Source organism: Gobio gobio (assembly GCF_949357685.1).
Source record: "Gobio gobio genome assembly, chromosome: 17".
Classification (NCBI taxonomy): domain Eukaryota; kingdom Metazoa; phylum Chordata; class Actinopteri; order Cypriniformes; family Gobionidae; genus Gobio; species Gobio gobio.
In genome coordinates this window covers 26,842,032-26,849,453 of record NC_137110.1, presented here as the reverse complement: position 1 = coordinate 26,849,453, position 7,422 = coordinate 26,842,032, and positions in this window count along the sequence as shown.

Below are 7,422 nucleotides of genomic sequence, written 5' to 3'. Positions count from 1 at the left end.
CACTCATACACTAATCACCTGACTGCAGTCTTGTCTCTTCTGAGCCGCCTGCTCACTTTTGTTTATTCATCTGAATGGTGTGATTCTCAAACATGAAATGAGCTGATTTTGATTTTCCATTTGTTAAAAATGTCCATGTGTTTTTATGTTGTACTTTTATTTCTTTATTTTTAACATGAAGCCGATAAGCCATTAATATAGGCAATTTTTCTGTATTTCCTTCATGTGTAAAGTCAAAATTGCAACCTAAAACCTGTCATGAAAGTGTTATCATCAGTGTTATATTAGCATTATTTATGCAGGCCTAGTTTTTATTAATATTTTGAATTAGCTTTTATTTTTATATTTTCATTTTCATTAATTGTATGTGCTTTTGTCCTTTTTGCTTTTTTAATATTTCTAAATAGTTTTTAGTTTTATCTTTATTTCATTTTTAAAAAATGTATCTAACATGCATATTTTATATTCGTTATCAAATATGTTTCATAATAGTTTTTGTTTTAGTTAATGATAACAACACTGGTTGTCATATCAGTTCTGATCCACAAACATCAGATATCCATTTTCAATGCGACTGTCGCCCCAAGGGATTTCCCTTTAAATATCATCTGGAAAACATCTGCTGCCTTTAGTTGCTGGTGACTGGATGTAAAAGCATAAAGGCTGCGTCTCTGTATGACATGAAGTACTATAGAACACTGCAGCTACAATTAGAATAACTGTTTCCCCTGAGGTCATCTCCTTTGTGACATGATAAAACAGTCAGGTTACACTCTGATGAGTTCTTTCATATTGCTCCCATCTCTCTTTTGCTTTGTCTTTGGTTAGACACTGATGTAGTCCATGTTCGAGCTTGCAGTTATTTTCAGCAGCGGTTACATGTCCTGCTATGCTACACTGTCAAATTACTTTCGATAAAACTAGTGGAGCAAAACGAACTTTCCCTTTCGTTCAGTCACTACGACGTAACGTTAGTGACTAACGAATGGGGGTTTCGCTTAGAAGCCTATCATCTTCGACCTTAGAGAAAACGCCCAATGGCGTGCCAATGCCATGGGGCATGCGGAATTTGCATACGTAACTCCTCCTCACCGCGTGAGTATATAAGGAAGTACGTGGCAATATCGCATTATGTTTCTGCTTTCGGAGCCAAGAGTACCCTACCTCTTCACTCCTACAGCCTTCTGAGACTCTGTCAGCTTCTTCGAGACGAGCAGCTTTCCAGTCGGTGTTGGTGTGACGGCGCGTTCCAGTGATCGCATACTTCCTGACTGCTGATCTGCGCAGTGGTCCGTTTGACAGCTGGTGTGTGTTTCCCTGGGCGCTTCGGCATCGACTGCAAAGTTTCCTCTCATAAAAGAGCTTGCACGTGGCACGTCCTTTTCAAGATGTTTCGCCCGTGCACTTCTGGGTGCGGTAGATCTCTTCTGCCTTTCGACGGGCACGAGTGCTGCGTGACATGTTTGGGCTTTCAGCACGCTCAGCGCTCGTGGATGACTCATGTTCTCTCTGCGGGAACATGGCCATCTCGGTGCTTCGATCGAGACTCCGTGAACTCCGTGCGGATGCCGGAGCGAGAGTCCCCTCTGTCACCCCCCAATCTGCGGTCTCCCCTGGAGGCGGCACTTTGGCTGGTGGCCAGGGTGATCTGAGGGTGACGGTGTGGAACAAAGCTCCGACGCTCATGCCTCGGCCCACAACCCCCTCTCATGCACCTGACCCGGCCCGTGTTCAGGCGTCTACATCGGGGCCGGCTCCTGCCGTCCCGACTGTGGCGTTTGGCGCGGCGGAGGATGAAGAGATGTCTATCGCCGCATCACAAGGTGGGCTGGAGTCATCTGAGGATGATGATTCGGCTGTGCTGCCACCTTCGGGTGCGCCAGCATTGCCCAAGTCGGACCCAGAATTGACAGCCATGCTGTCTCGGGCCGCCGCAGCGCTTGGGTTGGAGTGGAACCCTCCGCCTCAGCCTGAGCGTTCGCGGTTGGATGATTGGTTTTTGGGGGCAGCGCGCTCGGACACCCGTCCGACCGTTCCTCCAATTCCTTTCTTCCCCGAGGTGCATGAAGAGATCGCGCGTTCCTGGAAGTCCCCGTTGTCTTCCCGCGAACGTTTGGCGAACTCTTCCGCCTTCACCTCCCTCGATGGAGCCGCGGCTCGTGGGTACACTGGGGTCCCCCCAGAGCGCAGAGCGCTTCGACCTGGCGCGGTGACCCAAAGCACCCCTCCAAGGCCTGTAGGTTTTCGTCATCCCTGGTGGCGAAGTCCTATAGAGCTGCGGGGCAGGCCGCTGCTTCTTTGCATACCATGGCAACTCTTCAGGCTTACCAAGCCAAGTTGCTGTGTGATATGCACGAGGGGGGGGCTGACCCAGGACTCAGCAATGAGTTGCGTGCCGCCACCGACCTCGCTCTCCGGGCGACGAAGGTGACCGCACGCGCCCTGGGTCAGGTGATGTCCACAAATGTGGTCCAGGAGCGACACCTATGGCTCACCCTGGCCGATATGCGTGACGCTGAGCGAACCTGTTTCCTCAACGCCCCCATATCCCAGGATGGGCTATTCGGCGGGGCGGTCGAGAGCTTCGCCCAACAGTTCTCGGCCGCTCAGAAGCAGACTGAGGCTATAAAACACATACTGCCCCGGCGGTCAGCAGCTGCCTCCACCCCACCGCCCGCGCAGTTGCCTCAGCCTGCTCGCCGCCGAGGGCGCCCTCCTGCAGCTCCCTCTACCTCTGTGCCTCCCAAGCAGCAGCCTCCACCCGGGCCGCGCAGAGGCAACCGCAGGAAGGCGTCCCAGTCCGCTCCAGCCCCGCAGCCCGCGAAGAAACGCCAGTCTAAGCGGCGCTCCTGACGCGGACAGCTCAGGGATGGGCAGTTCTTTCCAGGAGACGGCAGCAGGGCCGCTCCTTCCCCCGGTGGAGGGCCAGGGGAGAATCTTTTGTTCAGCTGCTGGCCCCCGGGTCAGCAGCACCCTAATGTGGTTAAAGAAAGAACTGACACCCCCATCCCTGAGCACCCAGAGACCGGTGATGACAGTGCGCGCCACCCTCGGGTCTCGCCACTCGCATCCCTCTCTGACGCCAGCCCCCTGGCAGAGCAGACCCCAGTGGAACGTGCGTCCTTCCCTGGTCTCCTCTGTCAGGGCGCAGCCGTTAACCGTGCCCCGACCCCGGGACGCCCAACAGCCTCCCCTGTCCGGGCCGGTAACGCTGCCTCGCTGCCTCACCCTGGGTACGTCTGCCGTCCGTATGACCCCGTTGGTGCAGTCTCTGGAAGCATGGCTTCAGCTTCCGGGGCTGTCCCACTGGGTTGCGCGGACCGTCAGGCTCGGCTACGATTCAGTTCGCGCAGGCTCCTCCCCGTTACAGGGGAGTCCGCTATACCGTGACCGGGGCCCATGCCCCCGTCATGCGTGCGGAGATTGCCACCTTATTGGCGAAGGGTGCGATCGAGCCTGTCCCTCCGGCCGAGATGAAGTCGGGGTTCAACAGCCCCTACTTCATTGTACCCAAGAAAACCGGTGGGTTACGACCAATCCTGGACCTTCGCATCTTGAACCGATCCCTTCACCGGCTTCCGTTCAAGATGTTGACTGCGAAACGCCTTTTCGAATGCGTTCGTCCTCACGATTGGTTTGCAGCGATCGACCTGAAGGACGCCTACTTCCATGTCTCCATCCTTCCTCGACACAGACCGTTCCTACGGTTTGCTTTCGAGGGGGGGGCATATCAGTACGCGGTCCTCCCATTCGGGCTATCTCTGTCCCCTCGCGTCTTCACGAAGATTGCCGTGGCAGCCCTTGCACCCCTTCGGCAGCACGGGGTCCGCATCCTGAACTACCTCGACGACTGGCTCATACTGGGCCACTCTCGAGAGCAGGTGTGCGGACACAGAGATCTGGTTCTCCACCACTTAGCCCGTCTGGGCCTTCGGGTCAACTGGGAAAAGAGCAAACTTTGCCCAGTGCAGAGGATCTCTTTTCTCGGTATGGAGATCGACTCGGTCGCCATGTGCGCGCAGCTTACGAGCGAGCGCGCGCAGTCTCTGCTGACTTGCCTCCGTCAAATCGAGAGCAAGAGTGCGGTCCCACTGAAACTATTTCAGAGGCTCCTGGGGCATATGGCATCTGTAGCCGCGGTAACGCCGCTCGGATTGCTTCATATGAGACCGCTTCAGCACTGGCTTCGTGATCGAGTCCCGAGATGGGCATGGCAGTCTGGCACGCTCCGGATCCAAGTGACTCGGGCCTGCTTACAGACGCTCACCCCGTGGTCGAACCTCAGTTTTCTACGGGCCGGTGTGCCCTTACAACGAGTTTCCAGGCATGTTGTCGTATCGACGGATGCCTCTGCCACGGGCTGGGGTGCCATGTGCAATGGACAAGCAGCCGCGGGCTCCTGGACAGGACCCCAGCGCCTCCTGCATGTCAATTGCCTCGAGTTGCTGGCATGCGGTTCGCCCTGCACCGCTTCCGAGCGTTCCTGAAGGGTCAACATGTGCTTGTCCGGACAGACAACATGGCCGTAGTAGCGTATATCAACCACCAGGGCGGTCTACGCTCCCGCCGTATGTCTCAACTCGCCCGCCATCTCGTTTTATGGAGTCAGAAGCGCCTGAGGTCCCTTTGTGCTGTCCATATTCCGGGGGTCCTGAACCACGCAGCCGACGAGCTCTCGCGGGTTCAGCCTCTCCCGGGAGAATGGAGACTCCATCCCCAGACGGTTCAGCTGATTTGGGAACAGTTCGGCGACGCACAGGTAGATCTGTTTGCCTCCCACGACTCTTCCCACTGCAGCCTGTTCTATTCCCTGACCGAGGGCACGCTCGGCACGGATGCACTGGCGCACAGCTGGCCTACGCAAATATGCGTTCCCCCCAGTGAGCCTACTCGCACAGCTCCTGTGCAAGATCAGGGAGGACAAGGAGCAGGTCCTTTTGGTCGCCCCGTACTGGCACGGCCGGACCTGGTTCCCCGAACTCATACTCCTTGCGACAGCCCCTCCCTGGCCTATTCGTCTGAGACCGGACCTCCTTACTCAGAGACGGGGCACCCTATGGCACCCGCGTCCCGACCTGTGGAACCTCCACGTGTGGCTCCTGGACGGGACGTGGCAGGTTTGAGTGGCCTGCCACCTACGGTGGTCGCCACCATCACTTCCGCTAGGGCAGAGTCCACTAGGCATGCCTATGCGTTGAAGTGGAACCTCTTCGTCACCTGGTGCTCTTCCCGCCAAGAAGACCCCTGGAAATGCCTGATCGGGTCCTTGCTTGAGTTTCTCCAAGAGGGGTTGGAGCGAAGGCTGTCTCCCTCCACCCTCAAAGTATATGTGGCCGCAAAATCTGCCCACCACGATCTCTTGGAGAACAAAAAGGTAAGTCAGCACGACCTGGTCATCAGGTTCCTGAGGGGAGCGAGGAGACTGAATCCTCCTCGCTCTCCTCTCGTACCCTCTTGGGACCTCGCAGTAGTTTTAAGTGCTCTGCAGAGGCCTCCCTTTGAGCCTTTGCGGTCGGTTGATATTAAGTTCCTGTCTATGAAGACGGCTCTGCTGACCGCATTGGCCTCAGTTAAGAGGGTCGGGGACCTGCAGGCATTTTCGGTTGACGAAGCGTGCCTGGAGTTCGGGCCGGCTAACTCTCACGTGATCCTGAGACCCCGGCCTGGATATGTGCCCAAGGTTCCCACCACTCCATTTAAGGACCAGGTGGTGAACCTGCAAGCGCTGCCTTTGGAGGAGGCAGACCCAGCCTTGGCATTGCTCTGTCCAGTACGCGCTCTCCGCGCCTACGTAGACATGACGCAGTGTTTCAGGACCTCAGACCAGCTCTTTGTCTGTTATGGTGGAGAGCGGAAGGGAAGTGCTCTCTCAAAGCAAAGGCTGTCTCACTGGATAGTGGACACCATTGTTTTGGCTTACCAGCAGCAAGGTCGACCATGTCCCCTTGGTGTGAGGGCACACTCCACCCGGAGTGTGGCCTCCTCTTGGGCTCTAGCGCATGGCGCCTCGCTAGCAGACATCTGCAGAGCTGCAGGCTGGGCGACACCGAACACATTTGCCAGATTCTACAATCTCTGAGTGGAGCCAGTGTCCGACTATGTACTCGCCCCCCCGAGGGGCCGGTAGGGGCCAGGCTCAGGTGTCTTCGCTTGCTCGCCACTCCACTCCACGGACTGGATACGTGCGATTTTTCCCTCAGGTGAGCTCCCCGAGAGCCCTGAGCTCCTCCAGCACTGTCGACGCCGACATCAGTTCAGTCTGCCCTTTCGAGCCCAGACCCTCATGTCCGGCTAGGTGCCCCGTGTGCATGGTTCCCTCCGGCGACCCCCACACGTGTATTTCACCGTAAGTCTCCGCAGTGAGCGGGTTTCTTCCCTTGGCGTGTCCCCGCCACCCCTAGGGTTAAAAATCCACCTTCGGCTGGTACCCTAGAGTTTTCCCATATTCAGCCCTTAGCGGGTCATATGTGTACTCTTAAGTCCTCCCCACGGGTGGGCATCCTTGGCATTCCCTCACTGGGATATGCTTCCCAGTGTACCTTGGTATTCCTGTGTTAAGTGGGAGTCCTTTGTCCGTACTAGTATTACGACAGGGTACTCACACTTACGCAGGGCACTGGAAGACAGCTGAGTGGCGGGATTATATTGGGACCCCCATTCGTTAGTCACTAACGTTACGTCGTAGTGACTGAACGAAAGGGAACGTCTCGGTTACGGATGTAACCCTCGTTCCCTGAGGAGGGAACGGAGACGTAACGTCCCGTTGCCACTTCAGTTGTGCTACCTGGAACGCAGGAGTTCAGTCTTGGCTCCTCAAGCAGGTAAACATAATGCGATATTGCCACGTACTTCCTTATATATATATAGTTACGTATGCAAATTCCGCATGCCCTATGGCATTGGCACGCCATTGGGCGTTTTCTCTAAGCTCGAAGATGATAGGCTTCTAAGCGAAACCCCCATTCGTTAGTCACTAACGTTACGTCTCCGTTCCCTCCTCAGGGAACGAGGGTTACATCCGTAACCGAGACGATTTTTGTTGTCTTTAGAAGCTACTGTATAGTCTCAGGTGTCTTTTTTCAGTATTTAGATTACAGTATAGCTGCATGATTCTGGACAAATTGAGAATCACAAAGTTTTTTATTTTAATTTTTTTAAATAGAGATCACAATTATTCCATGGTTCTAAATACACAAATAAACAAAATAACATGTAATTTACTAGAGGTTCAAAGTATTTAATTCATTGGGGTTTTTTATGTTTGAATGAATGATTCAATGACTCACTCAAAGACTTCACTTGTGTCATTACAGGAGAAATCAACAAATCTTTTGAATGAATGATTCATTGACATACATTTTTAACAGTCTTTTGTCTCTACCTACTGGTGTAAAGAAGTAATTGATACAATCTTTATTTAAA